The following is a 20,958-nucleotide window of genomic DNA, read 5'->3' on the forward strand; positions in this document are numbered from 1 at the left end:
TTAAAAACGTTTTTAAACACATCTTGTAAAACAATTATATTCATACATTCATGGGGAAGTGAGTTAAAATACCCTAAGACACATGAAAGCATTTTTGTAAGACCCTTGCACTTTTTTTGCATCACTTTTAACATGGCTATGTAACACAAAGAAACAAAATCTATTTGTAAAACACTTGACACAAAGCAACATTTTGAATACACAACTTTCTTCATAATTTTCTCCCTAAACCATACTATTCTCTACCTAAATTAAATGAATCTTTTCTCACCTTAGCAAATACTTTATGAGTTTCAAAACAGTCTCAGAAACACACCAAATTGTCTTTAGCAGAGCAAAAGGTATGCACTCCAGAGTCTGCAGCTATGAAAAGCACAGAAATGCTGTAACTCATCACACATATCTCTCATGTCACCCAATCAAAACTCTTCCCTCACTTTTTTCAAATCAACACCCTTCCCCCCTCTGGCCTTTCTGCCTTTTTTGCATAGCAACCACCTCCTGAAAGACCTCTCATGTTTGCAAGTTCACACAACAATGTTTCAATTGAACTCTGAACTCTCAGTGCACCTGCGTATCCAGTGCAATCTTTCATTAAATGATTTTTTCTTGACCATTCAAATTACACCTTTCAAACAACACATCCATGCACCCTAACTTTCTGTTTTCAGCAATCAAAATCCACCAATCACTGCTACTGCTTCCTTAACACAGAAACTCCACAGTTTTTTTCATTTTAAACTCTTATTTTTTCAACTCCCATTTCATTGCCACACTTCATCTGACTGCAGCAGAACCTCCTCTCACCATGTTTTCTGTCTGGTTTGTTGGACATAGTTACATCTACTGGGCTCAAAGGTATGCTGAGAACAGAAATTTACCTAACCTCAATTTAAAAGATGTGGAAATTAAGTGGTTTGGCCACAGAGGATTAAAATGTCACCAATTGATACCATTGGTGAAAACCTTTATGCATTTGCCTAAACCTGACATGTTAATTGTGCACTGTGGAGGAAATGACTTGGGCACTTTGACTGGTGTAGGTCTGGAAATGCTTTTAAAGGACACCTTTGAGCAATTGATGGCACTTTTTCCTCAAACTGCCTTGGTATATTCAAATATATGCCAAAGACAGAAATGGAGGTGGTCGAACCAATTTTGTCCACAAATTGAGAAGTCGAGGAAGCTTGTAAACAAATCTGTTTCAGCTTACATGAGAGACCATGGAATGGGCTCCATGTACAACAATAACTTGCGTTACTACATGCAAGATATCTACAGAGGAGATGGAGTTCACTTCTCAGATGAGGGCAACAGAGTTTTCATTTTGAATTTAAGACTGTGCATTGGTACCTACTTATAAGTACCTAAATGTACCATAAACCCAAAAGCTCTTCTCAGAGCTACCCTACATCTACATCACAATTATTATTTTACTCTAACTTTTTTCACAAATTTTCAACAAAGTACGCTCCCCGGAGCGCTACCCGGTACGCGAACCGGAAGCTAACCACGCGAATTTTTTTTTAAAAATGTTTTTTTACGCACATATGGGCCTCCTCAGCCACCCTCAGAAAACCTAGAGGGTCAAGATACGTCTCCATCTTGTATCTTAATTCGACCGAAACACAAAATGGTGGACTCCCGTAACGCTGCCGGTTCGCGTACCGGGGCGCTCACCGGGAAGCGCTCCATCAAAAAAAGTGGGAAAGTAATTTACAGAAGAAACCCTGGAGACACTTTCACCAAATATAGATTAGCTCATACTACATACCAATCACTACCATTTTCACAAATTTGGTTGGAATTCCATTTAGCCATTTAGCCTGTAGACCTCTCTAAATACCCTGAGGTAAATTACTTCACAAAACACATCTGAAGTGTTGGAATTGACAACCAATTAAAATGTTACTTTCATTTTCAATTTTTTTTTACCTGACATTTGATTGGTTATGTACCTGAAAATATATAAAGGAAGAGAAGGAAACACAGCCATTTTGACTACTACTTCCTGGTGTACATTTCAATAGGATTTTCACTAATAACTTCAACTTCTTTTGAAAGGTAAGTTGTTATTTTAAAAACTGAAGTATATTGTGCACTTTAAGTTAATATGGTAAACTTTTTCTGATAGTTATATACTATCCCTCTGTAGTAGTTATAGATTTAGATAGACTTCTCTGTTATAGTTATGGATGGACTTAGGCTTCTCTTGTATAATTATGAATTTACTTACGTTAAATCACATACACTTTTTTATAATCCTACTTCCACTCTGATACTATACACTGCCCAAAGATAAATTCACTGTTAAAAACTACCTATCTAAAATTAATCCCAACAGTGCCCTATCTCTACTAATATATATTTTTTTTATGCAAATTTCAGACAAAATGGAAGGCGAACAGAAAGTTTCATTTGAAATTGTCCTTGCAGAGACCAACCAAGAAATCATTGATCCAAATGACATTGAATTTATGGATGAAACTTGGGACCAAGAACTACTGCAATGTGTGCAATCAGTAGATGTCCTCCTTGAAAATGAGGACATTTTACACACTCAAAAATTACAAGCTATGTTCAATGAAAATAACGACATTTCAGACAGTGAAATGTTAGACATTTTATTAAATTTTGAAACACAATCACAATAATAAATAATTGCTTAAAAAATAAAGAAATAAAAAAAATCAACAAAACAAACAATCAATTAACATACAATATTTGAAAAGTCTATCATTCTTTTTTCCTTATAGTACGCTCCCCAGAGCGCTTCCCGGTGCGCGTACCGGGCGCTCCCCATGCAAAAAAACCAAAAAAATTGTATTTATTTTTTTGCCCCGCGGGGCCCTTTTAAAGCCTCCACATCAAACCTAGGGGGTCAGGGAGGATCTACTATGCCCCCTTATGGTCATTTCCCCCTTTGTTTTTGCCTCCTCTTGTCTCTCGATCCTACCGAGAGACAAGATGGCGGCCACTCCGGACTGTTTAGAATGTTGACAGACACCGGAGAGCCAATCAGCTTCGCTACGCGAAGTTCCGTTACGCGTCAGGTACGCGAACCGGAGCGCTACCCGGAGCGCGCTTACAGATATATATCTTTTTTTGAACGTTAATTTCTCAAAATCCACTGGATCACATATATTGAGACCTAGCAAAGGCACATCGGGCTACCAGTCCCTACAATTTTGCCAAGTTTCGTGCAAATCCATTCAGCCGTTCGGGCTAAAAGTGAGGCCAACCGCCCTATGGAAATTAACATGGGAAAAACGCGTTTTGGGACCCCCCTTTTTTCTCGGCCCCCTCTTGACAAACCCCCCCCAAATTTTCAGTATCTGCTCAGAAACAAAATGTTCCATTTTCCTGTAAATTTCAGCCAATTCCGTCCACAAACGCCAAAGTTATTAGACATAGAATTTTCAAAAAACCCATAGAGAAAAAATCCTAACTATATATACCTACTGGCGACCATGTGATCAAGCCTCCCTGGAGGCGAAACGCGTCATGGCGGCAGCGCTGGCTTTACAGGAATAAACTTTACTTTGCACCAGCACCTTTTGGGTCGGCTCTTTGTTGCGGAATACTGGAGGTGCACGCTTGTCCACCGGAAGCAACAACTTGTGGAATATATATATATATTACCTACTGGCGGTCGCCAGTAGGTATATATAGTTAGGATTTTTTCCCTATGGGATTTTTGAAAATTCTATGTCTAATAACTTTGGCGTTTGTGGACGGAATTGGCTGAAATTTTCTGGAAAATGGAACATTTTGTTTCTGAGCAGCCCCTGGAAATTTGGGGGGGGTTCGTCCAGGGGGGGGTCGAGAAAAAAGGGGGGTCCCAAAACGTGTTTTTAACATTGAGTTTTCCATAGGGCGGTTGGCCTCACTTTTAGCCCGAACGGCTGAATGGATTTGCATGAAACTTGGCAAAATTGTAGGGACTGGTAGCCCGATGTGCCTTTTGTAGGTCTCAATATATGTGCTCCAGTGGATTTTGAGAAATTAACGTTTAAAAAAAGATATATATCTGTAAGCGCGCTCCGGGCAGCGCTCCGGTTTGCGGACCTTAAGCGTACCGGAACTTCGCGTAGCTAAGCTGATTGGCTCTCCGGTGTCTGTCAACATTCTAAACAGTCCGGAGTGGCCGCCATCTTGTCTCTCGGTAGGATTGAGAGACAAGAGGAGGCCAAAACAAAGGGGGAAATAACCATAAGGGGGCATACTAGATCCTCCCTGACCCCCTAGGTTTAATGTGGAGGTTTTAAAAGGGCCCCGCGGGGCAAAAAAAACAAAAACATTTTTTTGTTTTTTTTGCATGGGGAGCGCCCGGTCCGCGAACCGGGAAGCGTTCTGGGCAGCGTACTGCAATGAAAAATGAATGATAGACTTTTCAAATGCTGTATGTTAATTGATTGTTGGTTTTGTTGATTATTTTTTATTTTCTTTATTTTTTAAGCATTTTTTTTATTGTGATTGTGTTTAATAATTTATTAAACTTTCTAACATTTCATTGTCAGAAATTTCATAATTATCATTGAATATACATTGTAGTCTCTGAGGGTGTAAAATGTCCTCATTTTCAAGGAGGTTATCTACTGCTTGTACACATTGCAGTAGTTCTTTGTCTAAAGTTTCATCGAAAAATTCAATATCATTTTCATCATTGATTTCTTGGCTGCTCTCTTGCAGGACAATTTGAAATTCAACTTTCTGTTCGCCTTCCATTTTGCCTGAAATTTAGATTAAAAAAATATATATTAGTAGAGATAGGGCACTGTTGGGATTAATTTTGGGCAGTGTATAGTATCAGAGTGGAAGTAGGAATATAAAAAAGTGTATGTGATTTAACGTAAGTAAATTCATAATTATACAAGAGAAGCCTAACTCCAGAAAAAGTTTACCATATTAACTTATAGTGCACAATATACTTCAGTTTTAAAAATAAAAACTTACCTTTAGAAAGAAGTTGAAGGAATTAGTGAAAATCCTATTGAAATGTACACCAAGAAGTAGTAGTCACAATAGCTGTGTTTTCTTCTCTTCCTTTATATATATTCAGGTATATAACCAATCAAATGTCAGGTAAAAAAAGTAGAAAATGAAAGTAACATTTTAATTGGTTGTCAATTCCAACACTTCAGATGTGTTTTGTGAAGTAATTTACCTCACGGTATTTAGAGAGGTCTACAGGCTAAATGGCTAAATGGAATTCCAATCAAATTTGTGAAAATGGTAGGGATTGGTATGTAGTATGAGCTAGTCTATATTTGGTGAAATTGTCTCCAGTGGCTTTTCTGTGAACTACTTTCCCACCTTTTTTGATGGTGCGCTTCCCAGGGAGCGACCCGGTACGCGAACCGTTGAGCGCCCCGGTTCGCGAACCTTAAGCGTAATGGGAGTCCACCATTTTGTGTTTCGGTCGAATTAAGATACAAGATGGAGGGCAAATAATGTTCAGAATGGGTAGAAGGGGGCACGGTAGACTTATCTTGACCCCCTAGGTTTTGTGAGGGTGGCTGAGGAGGCCAATATGTGCGAAAAAAAACCATTTTTTTTTAAAATTTCGCGAGGTTAGCTCCCGGTTCGCGTACCGGGTAGCGCCCCAGGGAGCGTACTTTGTTGAAAATTAGTGAAAAATGTTAGAGTAAAATAATAATTGTGAGTGATCAGATGTAGGGTAGCTCTGAGAAGAGCTTTTGGGTTTATGGTACATTTAAGTACTTATAAGTAGGTACCAATGCACATTCTGAAATTCAGAGTGAAAATTCTGTTGCCCTCATCTGAGAAGTGAACTCCATCTCCTCTGTAGATATCTTGCATGTAGTAACGCAAGTTATTGTTGTACAGGGAGCCCATTCCATGGTCTCTCATGTAAGCTGAAACAGATTTGTTTACATGCTTCCTCGACTTCTCAATTTGTGGACAAAATTGGTTTGACCACCTCCATTTCTGTCTTTGGCATATATTTGAATATACCAAGGCAGTCTGAGGAAAAAGTGCCATTAATTGCTCAAAGGTGTCCTTTAAAAGCATTTCCAGACCTACACCAGTCAAAGTGCCCAAGTCATTACCTCCACAGTGCACAATTAACAGGTCAGGTTTGGGCAAATGCATAAAGGTTTTCACCAATGGTATCAATTGGTGACATTTTAATCCTCTGTGGCCAAACCACTTAATTTCCACATCTTGTAAATTGAGGTTAGGTAAATTCCTGTTTTCAGTGTACCTTTGAGCCCAGTGAATATAACTATGTCCAACAATCCAGACAGAAAACATGGTGAGAGAAGGTTCTCCTGCAGTCAGATGAAGTGTGGCAATGAAATGGCAGTTGAAAAAATGAGAGTTTAAAATGAAAAAAACTGTGGAGTTTCTGTGTTCATGAAGCAGTAACAGTGATTGGTGGATTTTGATTGCTGAAAACAGAAAGTTAGGGTGCACGGATGAGTTATTTGAAAGATGTATTTTGAATGGTCAATAAAAAATCATTAAATGAAAGAATGCACTGGATATGCAGGTGCACTGAGAGTTCAGAGTTCAATTGCAACATTGTTGTGTGAACTTGCAAACACCAGAAATCTTCCAAGAGGTGGTTGCCATGCAGAAAAGGCAGAAAGGGCAGAGGGGGGAAGGGTTTTCATTTGAAAAAAAGTGAGGGAAGAGTTTTGATTGGGTGACATGAGAGATATGTGTGAAGAATTACAGCATTTCTGTGCTTTTGATAGCTGCAGACTCTGGAGTGCATACCTTTTGCTCTGCTGAAGACAAATTGGTGTGTTTCTGAGACTGTTTTCAAACTCAAAGTATTTGCTAAGGTGAGAAAATATTTCTTTAATTTAGATAGAGAATAGTGTGCTTTAAGGAGAAAATTATGAATTATGTGGCGCAAATTGCTTGTAAATATGCTCCCACCTGTGCAAGGAAAATTTAGATTTTTAATGTTTGTGTTACATAGCCATGTTAAAAGTGATACAAACATGCTGCAAAGGCAATTAAAAAACGCTTTTATGTGTCTTAAGGACATTTTAAGTAATTTTCCCATGTGCAGTGTTTTGAAATTATGATTTGAAAATCGTTTTTGGGGAAAAGGAATTGTTTTTAAATTTATGACAAGGACATAATGGTGTATGCTTCTTTATAAGGTAATTGACTGTCCCTGATGTTATTTTTCCCATTTTAATGTAAGACCTTTCTCTGTGGCGCAAATTGCTTGTAAATATGCTCCCACCTGTGCATGGCAAATTCAGATTTTAAATGTTTGTGTTACATAGCCATGTTAAAAGTGACCCAACCATGCTGGAAAGGCAATAAAAAAACACTTTCATGTGTCTTAAGGACATTTTAAGTAATTTCCCTGTGGGCAGTGTTTTCAAATTATGAATTGAAAATCGTTTTTGAGGTAAAGGAATGTTGTTAAAATTTATGTGCGCCATATGCCCCCAAATTTCTTTTTCAGGGGTGCAGCAGGGTGTTATTGAGACACCCCTACACCTTTGAAAAAATTCCTAATTTGCTATGAGCTAATTGCTAATTGCAAATTGCACCTTCTTTCATATGGGCATCCTGGCGCATGGAAATGAATGGGTAATTTGCAATTAGCAATTTGCTCATCGCAAATTTGGAATGGTAAAGAATCGCTATTTATTCCTTAAAATTCGCTATTTTGGAAATGCAAAATAGTTATATGATACATATGGCGGTTGATGTCTAACAAGATAAGAAGCTTAGGGATACATTTATGATGACTGGCGCAATGAAGTGGACATCACTTACTTCATTGGTAGAGCTTTACATGTATTATGTCCTCTGTATTCTTCATCAAGCGTAACTTTAATCTGCAATCCTGAGTAGGCCTCACCTTAAACAAACCTCTGGATAGGCCACATCTTATCGTCATCCTGAATTAATCATTTAAAATGCTAGGGACAGATTTATGATAGGTGTATGCCTCTTTTGCGCCACTTACAAAACACTGTCCATGGGGAAATGACTTAAAATGTCCTTAAGACACATGAATGTGTTTTTTAAAGCGTTTGCAATTTATTTGGGTCACTTTTAACATGGCTATGTGACTCAAACAGTCAAAATCTAAATTCACCATGCACAGGTGGGAGCATATTTACAAGGAATGTGCTCCATGGGGAAAGGTCTTATAATGTAATATGGGAAAAATGACATCAGAGACACTGAAATGCCTTATAGAGAAGCATACACCATTATGTCCTTGTCATAAATTTGCAAACCATTACTTTTCCCCAAAAACGATTTTCAAATCATAATTTGAAAACACTGCACATGTGGAAATGACTTAAAATGTCCTTAGTTCAAAATTTGCTATTCCTTATTTTGCGATTGCACTGAAGGATTTGCAAATTTTGCGATTCCTTAAATGCAATGTATCAAACAAAAAATATGTAAAAAATGACATTAAGGATTTGGAAACTACCACCAACTTCTAGTTTGTGGTAATTTGCGAATTCTTTTCAAAAAGCATTTTTTTCCAAAAAACAAAAGGTGCCATATGACGCCCATACATGCCCTTAGGGCATGTATGTGCGCCATATGCCCCCAAATTTCTTTTTCAGGGGTGCAGCAGGGTGTTCTTGAGATACCCCTGCACCCTTGAAAAAATTCCTATTTTGTGATGAGGTAATTGCTAATCGCAAATTGCAACCTTCATTCCTATGAGCCTCCTAGCCCATGGAAATGAATGGGTAATTTGCAATTAGCAATTTGCTCATTGCAAATTAGGAATGGTAAAGAATTGCTATTTATTCTTTAAAATTCGCTATTTAGGAAATGCAAAATAGTTTGATGGTACATATGGTGGTTCATCTGTAACAAGATAAGAAGCTTAGGGATACATTTATGATGACTGGCAAAATAAAGTGCAAATCACTTACTTTATTGGTAGGCCTTTACATGTATTATCTCTTCTGTATTCTTCATGAAGCGTAACTTTAATCTGCAATCCTGAGTAGGCCTCACCTTAAACAAACCTCTGGATAGGCCACACCTTATCGTCATCCTGGATTAATCATTTAAAATGCTAGGGACAGATTTATGATAGGTGTATGCCTCTTTTGCGCCACTGTGCGTCACTTTTATGATGCAGCGGCGGTGCAAAAGATTTGCTATGAGGCGACAAAATTACAAATTGATGCTTTTAGGCAGATATGTCATGGTGTAAAAAAAACGTACCACATGAAACCGATGCAGCAGTGATGCAAAAGATGCACCATGTTGCAAGACAGGCCTCACTTGGGGCCATATGTATCAAGCTATTTGGCATTCGCAAAAATCAAAATTCTGCGAATTTCGGCCTTTGCGAATGCTAATTAGACAAATGGTATGTATCAAACAAGTTTGATGCAAAATAAGGAATAGCAAAATTTGCTATTCCTTATTTTGCGATTGCACTGAAGGATTTGCAAATTTTGTGATTACTTAAATGCAATGTATCAAACAAAAAATATGTAAAAAAATGACATTAAGGATTTGGAAACTACCACCAACTTCTAGTTGGTGGTAATTTGTGAATTCTTTTCAAAAAGCTTTTTTTCCAACAAACAAAAGGTGCCATATGACGCCCATACATGCCCTTAGGGCATGTATGTGCGCCATATGCCCCCAAATTTCTTTTTCAGGGGGTGCAGCAGGGTGTTCTTGAGACACCCCTGCACCCTTGGAAAAATTCCTATTTTGTGATGAGCTAATTGCTAATCGCAAATTGCACCTTCATTCCTATGAGCCTCCTAGCCCATGGAAATGAATGGGTAATTTGCAATTAGCAATTTGCTCATTGCAAATTAGGAATGGTAAAGAATCGCTATTTATTCCTTAAAATTCGCTATTTAGGAAATGCAAAATATTTTGATGGTACATATGGTGGTTCATCTGTAACAAGATAAGAAGATTAGGGATAGATTTATGATGACTGGTGCATCACCAGGGATGTGTCAGTCATCCTGCGCCGCTGTTCCGCCACCCATGGTGTGCTGCATTTACAATGCGGGGCATCATGGGGCAAAAATGGCACAGATGCGTGATGTATCTGTGCTGTAAAGGTAGTGATTGCTGGAGTTGTATCGCAAGTGCGATGCAGCTCAAGCAAGGCTCAGGGGTGCCCCATCTCCACAATGTTGCGTCAAGACCTATGCCTGCTTAAAGCAGGCGCAGGGTTTTGACGCAGCTTTCTCCTATCTGATTGTAAATACGGCACACCATGGGTGGCAGAGCAGCGGTGCACGTTAACTGGTGCATGCCTGGGGATGTGCCATTTAACATAAATCTGCCCCTTTACATTTAAGTATGTGCAGGACACACAGAGTCGGTGAGGCTTATCCAAGGTTAAGAAGAGATGAGTCCTGTTCACTGAAAAATTAGACATAGTCTTCACCTGATCAGCATTGCTGGACATGGCTAAATAATAGCTGCAAAATATTACTCTTGTTAAACAATTTTACTATTATAATCTCTGAGATTTGTCTCTTACTCTGCAACATCTCATTGTTGTTATCTTTCTTTAAAGATAAAGACAACATCAACATGAGTGACAATCTGCAATCAGTTGATTTTGACCTCATCATTGAACTTGTAATTGAAACATCAGTGGATGTTGATCCATTGGATGATTTAAATCCTGAGGATGAAGAAGAGCGTGATGAGGATGCAGATTTGTCCGAATTATATGACATAGGGTGGGAAGCTGACCTGCTTGAGCCTATGGAAATATAAACATTTATTTTTAAAATGTATAATTAATGAAAAGTAAAAATGTAAACCGTTTAATTTAAAAATAAAGACACCTTCAAAACAGGTTATGTGTAGTGTCTTCAATAAAATATTAAAATATGCTCATAAAATTAGATCAGATTCACATATAAAATAGCACAGGTAACATAAATATAAATGTCATTTCTTTTCTGCTATTTCTGTATTGTAAATTTGCCAAGGACTAAAAAATCTTCTATTTAAAATGTCAAGTAGTGTGTTAAGTTTTTGATCATTGTTATTGATTTACTGTTTGGTAATAATGGTTAATAACATTTTTTATTATATTTTACCACAGATTCAACGGCAGATCATTTCAAGATTTCACCATGCCAACAATAGAAAGACAGAGAAAGGCTGCAAAACGTCAAAGACAGCAGGTGAAACAAAATAAGCAGCAGTCCTCTAACAAAAATATTTGTCAAGTCACGAAGAAAGCACCGGGTAAGAGCACAAAATATTTCATAAGAAATATGTGTAGTAAAAAAAATATTACTACAGAAAATGTTTCAGTCCATAAAAAGAGAAGCAAATCAAATGGAAAGGCAAGGCCAATCAAAAATGTTACTGCTAGAGCAAGAGATAAGTCTGTGCATGATAGTAGAAGGAAACAACAGTTTAGGGACATTCGTAAACGAATGTTCCGCAACAGGATAATTGGCAATTTGTTAAAAAATATTAAGAAAGGTCAACAGAAACTGGTTTTTTATAAGAGAAAAAAAAAAGTTGAGAAAGTTATTGATCAGGCATTTGAAATTAAACGTAAGTTATTTATTTTGATAATCAATAGAATTAGGAAGCTAAACAAGGCAATTTATGATTTCAAAAGAAATAGTAGATGGAAGAGAATAGTTAATCGTAGTAATTTTTGTGAAGTTTTTTCTGGAGAATGGATGCATAGTTCAAGCTGTGAGGCATTTTTTAATGAGGAGAGTTATTTCCAGGATAATGATTTGGTGCATGCAGTTGACACCAGTGGTCGTGCTTATGAAGTGAAAGATGGTTGTCCAGTTGAAAAAGAAAAACTTGTGACAACAGAGACAGAAGAGGTGTTGGGTAATGAGGTTTTAGGAAGACGTGCTAAGGGTGCTGTGTACACCTGGAAGTGTAGTAGTATTTGCAGTGTGCGACAGGATTCCATCAATTTGCTTTGTGATTTTGTACGGTCATTTAATAAGGAAAGTTTGAAGCAGAAAATAAGGTTGTTGCAAGAATTAGATCCTTGCAGAGTGAGAGAAGTGACAGGTTTGCATGGTCATTCACTGGCTTGTCTTTCCAGGAGAGTATGCCAGAGTGTTTTTCATCATTTCAGGATGCTAGCAGTGCATCATAATAAAGTGAGGAAATTAGTTAGAATGTTGTATTATGCTAAGAGTCCAGCAATTATGCTTAAACAATTATGCGCTGCTCTTTTGCATGGTTCTGAAATAGATGTGAAGAACATATGTGAAGAAATTGAGTTTTGTTACTTTGGAAGTAAAGAGGAGAATGTTGAAATTGACCCAGAAGAAGAGGGTAATGTGGAAGATAGTGTACAGGTTTCCAGTACAGATAATTTCCAGAGGGAAATTGCGACGTTTCAGGTGAAATCAAGTGAGAGGCCTAATTTCACTTGTGTGTGTTGTCGACGCACTTATTATAAGAATCAGACTAAGTTAGTGGATTTATATGCAAAAAGTGAAAGGGAAAATAATAGTGAATGGAAGGATTTTGCAACATACTTGATGGTAGAAAATTGTTTTGATTTGGGATTTGATCAACGTGTGTGTACTTATTGTTGTTGCAAATTAAATCAAAACCAGATGCCTGCTAGAGCAGTTCATAATAATCTGGAATTGGTTGAGATTCCTTCTGAATTGAAGGATTTAAATACTTATGAATCTATTTTGATTCAAAGTATCCATCCCTTTCAGGCTATTGTAAGAATGGAGCCAAAGACAGGGAAATTGCCTCCATCAGATTTACAGAGAGGATTAAAGGGAAGAGTTGTTTATTTGCCTCTAGATTTGAAGAAAAACATTAACACAATTGGAGTAGAAAAAGTGGAAGAGGAACCTCTGGTTATCTTAGTTAATGGGGTTCCGACAAAGAATAAGAAAATATGGCAAGATTTAGTAGATGTTAGGAAAGTTAAAAAGGCAACATTGTATTTGAAAAAAAATAATAAATACTATAAGAATGTATATGTTGCAGAAGAGGAAGTAAGTGAGGAAGAGGATAGCGATTTGTGTGCTGGTCAAATTGAGAAAGTAGAACCCTCTACTAGTGAAGAAATATATGAACATTATAGTGTTCATCCTTTGCATTCCAAGGAAGTCATGGGGAATGCTATTGAGTTGTTTCAAATGAAACAAGCCAAAGGGAGTCCCATTAGTGTTTGGGAGGAAAGTTTGGAAGCTCTGTGTTTCCCACAGCTTTTTCCAACAGGTCAGGGAGGAAGATATGATGAGCGACCTCATCAAATTCCTGCTTCTGAATACCGGACTTTGCGATTGTATGCAGGAGATGCTAGGTTTCGACAATGCATTCCCTATTTGTTTCATCTCCTGTTTGAAAGCGATCTGTCTGGACTGTCATATGCAGTGAACCACATCTTGAAAAGTGGTATACACATGCAAAACATCTCGGCAAGTGACTTTATGGATAAAGTCAATGTCCAAGACAGTATTTTGGATTCTCACCTGATTAATCTCATGGCGTGTCAGCGTGGTACTAATGAGTACTGGTACCGTCGTCATGGTGATTTAAAATGTATGCTGAGGAACTTAGGTACTCCCACATGGTTTGTCACTCTGAGCTGTGCCGAGTATGGCTGGGAAGACTTACTTGAATTTCTACGAGAGGCAAATGCTAACGTAGATAACATCGAATTCAAGACACCCGGAGAACTGTGCTCTTTGGATCCAGTCAATGTATGTAGGTACTTCAATCATAGATTTGAAGCTATGATGTCTTTCATCATGAATAAGAAGAATCCACCTCTTGGAGAGGTGTTGGATTTCTTCTGGAGAAAGGAGTACCAAGCAAGAGGTGCTCCTCATATACATATGTTGCTGTGGATCAAGGATGCACCTAAATTTGGAACGGATCTAGAAGACTCAGTGATGAGTTTCATCCAACAGTATTCTACGTGTGCTGTTCCAAACGCAAAGGAGAAGAAAAGCCTAAGAGAAAAAGTTCTGCGTTTCCAAAGCCATCGATGTGGAAAGTACTGCCGTCGTAAATTCCGAAACAAGGACAAGTTCTACACCAAATGTCGTTTCGGCTTTCCACGACCGGTGATTTCTAAAGGAAGAGTAAACAGTTTGATGTCTTCGCTGCGACATAATGTCATGAAGAAATCACCTAAAAACACATACAATTTGAAGAGGAACGAAGAGTCCAAGTACATCAACGACTACAACCTGGTGATTTTGTCCATGTGGAATGCTAACATGGATATACAGTTTGTGGCTGATAACTGTATGGCTGTGGCTCGGTATGTGACGTCTTACATCACCAAAAAAGAGAAGACAGAATTGAAGGATATGTGGGAGGACATTTCCCATGAAAAGAGCCTCAGCAAGAAGTTGTACAGTTTCAGTCTGAAGATGTTGTCGCATCGAGAAATCGGAGCGTACGAATGTTCTGACCGGTTGTCTTCAGCAAGTCTCTATGCCAAGTCCAGGAGTATCATTTGGGCGAGTCTTGGTCTTGCTGCAACGCGTAATCGAGTTCTCAAACCTGTGCGGGAAATTGAGTATTTGGCGGAAAAGGAGCCAAAGAGTACCGACATTTTGAAGACCAACATGTTGGATACATATTATCCAAATAGAAGCAGTCACCTCGACAATGTTTGTCTGTATGAGGTTCTTCAAAATTACATATTCAAGAGGAACATCAAAGAAGATACTGAGAAAGGAGTGTATGCTGTAATAGGAAGTGAGGGATGTCTGGTCAAGCAAAGAAAATGCCACTTGGTAAACCATCGAAAATTGAGTGGCGAATCTCCTGAAAAAAAGGAGTTTTTCTATTTAGCACTTTTGCAACTTTTCAAGCCTTGGCGTGCAGAAGAGGAACTGCTTGGAGATTTCCTCTGTTACGAAGACTCTTTCAATGCCGCCAAGGAGACCATAGAATGTCCTGCTTTTCCCAAATATGTAGAAATGTTGAATGCGGAAATTGAGCAGGAAGCAACGATTGCAGCCGAGATTGCCAGAGACAGTTCTCAGGACAGTCAGAGTTCTGCTTCATTGAGTCAGGATCCACTAGTAGGACCTGTTATCGAAAATGAAGCTGCCACTGCCATGAATGAAGTGGAAAGAGCCATGGCACATGCTCAGGAGGATGCGGTTAACTTAGAAGAGTTGGAAAGACAACTCAACGTTGAGCAGAGGAAAATATATGACGAAGTTACCATGCAAATTGATCATGGATTAAGTCATGACAAGAAAGAGTGCTCATGTACGTCGTTGAAGCCTGTCCGACTGTACGTGAGTGGAGAAGCGGGAACTGGAAAAAGTTTCCTCATTAAAGCAATTTCATGCTATTTGCAGGAAAGGACAGAGTCATCCCTGTCTTGTGTTGTCACCGCTCCAACTGGACTGGCAGCACATAACATTAAAGGGATTACTTTACATCGTTTACTGATGCTGCCAGTGGAGCATGACAACAAATTACAATATCACAAGCTATCTGGAGATGCTTGTTTTGAAGTTTCAAGAATCTTGAGGAAAATGAAACTTCTTATCATTGACGAAGTAAGCATGGTTTCCAATGTCATGCTTGCCTTTGTGCATTTGAGAATGCAAGAAGTTCTCAAAACAGAGTATGATGTGTTATTTGGTGGCAAACACATCATTGTTTTCGGAGATCTTCTGCAGCTGACACCAGTGAAAGGGCAACCTGTGTTCAAAATGCTCATGCATGAAGATACCAGGAAGTGCCTAGGCAGCATTGGCAACGTCAATATATGGTTAAACTTCAATTATGCTGAACTGCATGAAAATATGCGTCAGGCGAAGGATGAAGTTTACAAGACTATTCTACAAGATGTTAGAATTGGAAAAGTGACCGAGCATGGGAAAGAAGCTTTACATGCACGATTACTGTCAAATTTATATCCAGAACAAGATGTTGTGCCTGAGAATATTTTTCAGAAAATTACTGATAAGAAATCTGGAATATGTTTGATGCCAACTCTTGCAGAATGTGCCAAATTCAACAACAAAATGTTGCATTTAGAAAAGCAAGAGATTGTGAAACTGGAAGCTATTGACAGAGTAGAGCATATGGGATCAACAATTATTTTGTCTGAGAATCTGAAAACAAAATTGGATTCATTAGAGAAGAGTATATCTAAAACTGCAGGTTTTGAAAAGACTCTGAATGTGTGCTTGAACTGCCGTATAATTTTAAGAAGGAATTTACATGTTGAAAGAGGTCTGGTAAATGGATCAATGGGTAATGTTGTTGATTTTGTAAAATACAGAAATAGAGATGGAATTGAATTTTTAAAAATTACATTTGATGGCATTGAGGAAGTACAGCTAATTGGTCGTTGCTCTGCTAGATTTTTGCTTGTAAAAGACTTATATGTTCGCCGTAAGCAGTTTCCTGTTTGCTTGGCATATGCGGTGACAATCCATAAATCGCAAGGTTTAAGTGTAGACTGTGCATTGGTGAATATTGGCAGTTCTGTGTTCAAGGAGGGTATGGCATACGTGGCATTGTCACGAGTTAGAACTTTATCGGGATTGTACTTGATTGAGTGTGATGTCACAAACATTTGTGCGGATCTAGATTGTGTTAAGGAATACAATAGGTTAGGAAGAGAGTATGCGTCACATTTGCCTCAGTATCCTTTGTTTGAGAAACGTGTGGTAGGCCGGAAACGAAGAAATGTGACCAATACTGGGGAGGTTGTAGCAAAAAGACAAAAAGTCGATGAACCTAAAATTACAAGCAGAAACAAAAAGGATTCTGTTGAAGATGTTGTTGGTTTTCAATTTGAAAACAGTTCTGGTGTCAACTGCTATGCTAATGTAGTGGTTAATGTTTTGTTTTCTCTAGAAAATGTAAAAGAAGAGATTGTGGTCAATTCTGATCAAAGATTTTGCAGTTTGTTAAATTCTGTGTTAGAGAAATGTAGCACTGATAGAAGAAACATAGAAAGTGTGTCTGAAATTCGAAATCTGTTAGACAGATGTTCAGGCCAAACACAATTCTCTCAAAATATTCAGCAAGATTGTCAGGAGTTTTTAATGTATATGCTTGATGTATTGCATGCTGAAGGTGTAGATGTAGATCAGCTGTTTGGGCTTTCTTATCAATGGCAGCATGACTGCGAGAACTGTATGGTATCAAGTACTACTAGTGTAGACTCAGAAAGATTTATATATTTAACTTTGCCAGACAGTAAATCAGTCTCCTTTAATAAGCTAGTAAAAGCAGCTGATCACAACATGGAGTGTAGCCAATGTAAATCTGAAACGATGTCCACATTATTTATACGAACATATGGCCAGTATGTCATTTTAATGTTCCAACGATGTAGGCCTGATGGAACAAAATTGACAACTTTAATTAAAAATTTTGTAGCTTCGCAGTTGTCAATATCAGGAAGGACTTTTGTAACTGCAGCAATTATATATCATGACGGCCCTTCAATAACATCAGGACATTATACAGCTTATTTAAAGTGTAGAAATGGCTGGTCATTCTGCAATGATTCTGTTTTAATTTTCAAAAAAAAATTGCAATATGACCTTAAAAACTCTTACCTGGTGTTTTTAAAACCAAAATTTTAGGGAAAGAATCTCGGGATGTGCTCTGAGGAATTTCAAGAAGTTCTCATGGCTCCTACACTATTTGGCCTTGAGGATAAGTGTAGTACAGAGACATAACTTTTTACCATAACACTGGACGTCATGGAGAAATACATGCACTTTGAATGAGTTCAGAAAAACTATTTCTTTTTATAAGCTAATTGAAGCAGCCAATCAAAACATAGAGTAGAGGGAATGTAAGTCTGCAACGCTGTCTACTGTTTTACATTGCTTTGTGATTGAAAGTGATGTAGAGAATTAAATAATTGTAGTAGTCATAGAGTTAGTGTAAGTCTGCTTCATAGTAAGCAGTATCAGTGTCATAGGAAATGTAGAACATGACTGAGCAAGAAGGGGAAGATATTACTATTCCAGGATTGTGAAAATGATCTTCAACATTTTAATTCTGAAAGTTGCGGAAATGCCAAATGACGGGATTGGCTTACAAGAAATCCAAGAGTTATAAATGGGTCTGACAAGATTTGGCCTTGTGGAAACTTGTGGTAGAGAGCAAGAAGTCATTTATTGCATGTAACATGTTTTTAAAAACGATGGAGATTTTCTTTCAGAAAGTGGCGGGCTGAAAGTAATACCAGCACAAAAGAGTGTAAGCTGTTCATAGGACATCCTTTGACGTCATGGAAAGTAAGTTAACTTTAAGGAGTTCTGAATTCTGATTTCTTATGTTGTATGGGTTTTTTAAACACAATCATTTTGATTGTGTTTTTTTTCCCCCGCTGTTATATGATGAATACCTTCAAGTCACTGTTTTTAGTGAATTTTGATACATTCTGAGAACAGCAAAAATAAACCATTTAACATGTATAATTAATTCTGTACTGTTTGCATTTATGATGTATATGTAGAACTGTGTAGGAGGCATGGAGAAGGTGAGGCTTCTGTAAGTGTCAAAGTTGTTGCATGCAGTGCTGCACTTCTGCGTATTCTTTCATATGCTAGACTGCATCTGCACAATGAGATACCTAAGCAAAGGAAACACAAGTGATGTGATTGTGAAATGAGCAAAATAAATTGCACGTATTTCAATTACATCACCTGTGTTTCCTATCATTACGAATCACATTGTGCAGATCAAGTTTAGGTCTGTCCAGGGAAACATAGGAGGTTTGGACTTTGTTCAAGAGTGCAGTGGACATGACTCACTTCATTGGTAGACCTTCACATGTATTATGTCCTCTGTTCTCTTCAACAACTCGAAATTTCATCTGCAACCCTGAGTAGGCCTCAACTCAAAAAAACTCTGGATAGGACACATCTTATTGGCATCCTGAAGCAATTATTTAAAATTTTAGTGTCTTGCGACACTTTTCTGAGACAACAGCAATGCAAAAGATGCACCATGTTTTAATATAGGCCTCACTTCATCTGCATCAAGATACTGTTAGTTTAAAATGTATATCTTTAAGACTGTGTAGGGGGCCTGGAGAAGCAGAAGCTTCTGTAAGTGTCAAAGTTGTTGAAAAACTGTTTGTCCTTCAATCTTTTCCCTTGTCTTTTGTAATTTTTAAATACATGTTTTAATATTTTTGAAATGTTTGTTCTCTCTTTCACAGATTGAAAGTATAAAAACAAAAAGTGAGTAATTTAACGACAATTATAAGGTAAATGCTTTGTACTCTTTTCGTTACATTTCTATCACATTCACCTACTATTAGTTCCACTGCTTCATTTCTTTAACCCTCAGTTTCCTGCCTTTGCTACTTCCCTCATTCCTTTCTCTATTACCTACTTACTCAACTCCTTCCACTCTTTTTCTCAGTCCCTCTCTTCTCATAGTTCCTCACTCTTGTTCACTCACTCCGTCTCTATTACTCTTAGTGTCTTTGACTGATCACTCTATCACTACTTGTTCATAATGCTTTCTCTGTGTAGTTGAAGCACACTAAGGGGCATATTATGAATACAGCCAATAAAATTATTGCTCTTTTTATTGGCAGAAAACTGGTGCAAAAGTGGTTTTAGCGGCAGTTTTCTGTCGCTAAAAGCAGCTTTAGCAACACATTTCTGCCAATAAAAGCTGCAAAACTTTTATTGCCTATGTTGATGATATGGCTCTATGTTACTTACATTTCTTTGCTGTTTCAATGAATCTTTTTCTGTTATTTTTTGTTTTCTGTTTTCTATTTTTTCTCTCTGTTATTCCTCATGTTTTAATCTTATTTTGAACATTCACTCACATTCTCCAAGAAACTCTTCTTTGTTAATGTTATACTCTCTTTTTTTTTCTTTCACTTCGTTATCTATTTTGTTTTTCACAATTATACCCTCTTCCGTCTTTTCTTCGGTAAATAGATCTATTAAACAGTATCTCTTCTTTACTCCCTATAGCTGTCTTTCTTTTAACATCACTCTCTGTTTACTTTCCTTATACTTACTCTTTTTTTTTTTTAAACATTTTTTGGGTTAGCTCCCGGTCCGCGTACCGGGAAGCTAACCCGGGAGCGAACCAAAAGAAATAGAGCTTGCCAGAGTGCTAAACATTCTAGCAATTTTTTTTGAAAGGGAAGGTAGTTCTGAAAAGAACTTTTTTTAAAATATTTTTGTTGTTTTATATTTTTTTTTTATTTTTTGAACATTTTTTGGTTTTTTTGTATTTTTTGAACGATTTTATATTTTTTTGGGGTTTTTTTGGGGGGGGGGAAACAACAAAAAACAGGCGTTGAAAAGGGCTCAACAGGAGCAAAAAAAAATTTACTGGGGGCGGTTAGGGCAATCATGGTGTTCATACGCCAGGTTTATAGCTTTGATGCTCATGTTGCCACACGCTAACAACGCACGACAGTGCATACAAGAGTGTATCATGTGGCCAAAATTCTCTTGTATATTTGGCACAGTTTCCCGTGCCTCTTCTGGTGTTAACGCAATTGGTAATCTTGGTCTGGCCACAGGAGTTGGTCTTGGATTGTCCTGCATATCCCTTATTTCCGCCCGGCTGTAATTTAGTGGATGCTTCCTTGTCATGTGCCTGTGCATTGTGTGATTTCCGTAACTATATTTCTTGTCCGTCCCTCTTGATAATTGTTCTTTGCATATGCGGCAGGTGACATACCTCGCATTGACTTTTTTTTGGCCACGAGGGATCGAATAAAACTGCCAGATGAAACTGGCTTTCTTTCTGGAAACCCGGGTCACCTCTTCTAAGAACTGTGGTTCTTCTCCCTCCTCATCCATTTCTTCATCTTCCTCCTCAGTGTTGGTAATGACCTGGGGAGGTGGTCCTCTCTTCCCATGAGGAGGTGGAGGTGGTGGTGGGGGTCCACCAGCTGAAGCTACCAATGAAGCCATTTCTCATATAGTAGTAAAGGTCTTCCTCTCACAATGATGAAAGTCAGAGTGAGGAAAGAAGGAGGGGTTTTCA

The sequence above is a fragment of the Lissotriton helveticus genome, chromosome 8 (genome assembly GCF_964261635.1).
Source record: "Lissotriton helveticus chromosome 8, aLisHel1.1, whole genome shotgun sequence".
In the NCBI taxonomy this organism is placed as follows: domain Eukaryota; kingdom Metazoa; phylum Chordata; class Amphibia; order Caudata; family Salamandridae; genus Lissotriton; species Lissotriton helveticus.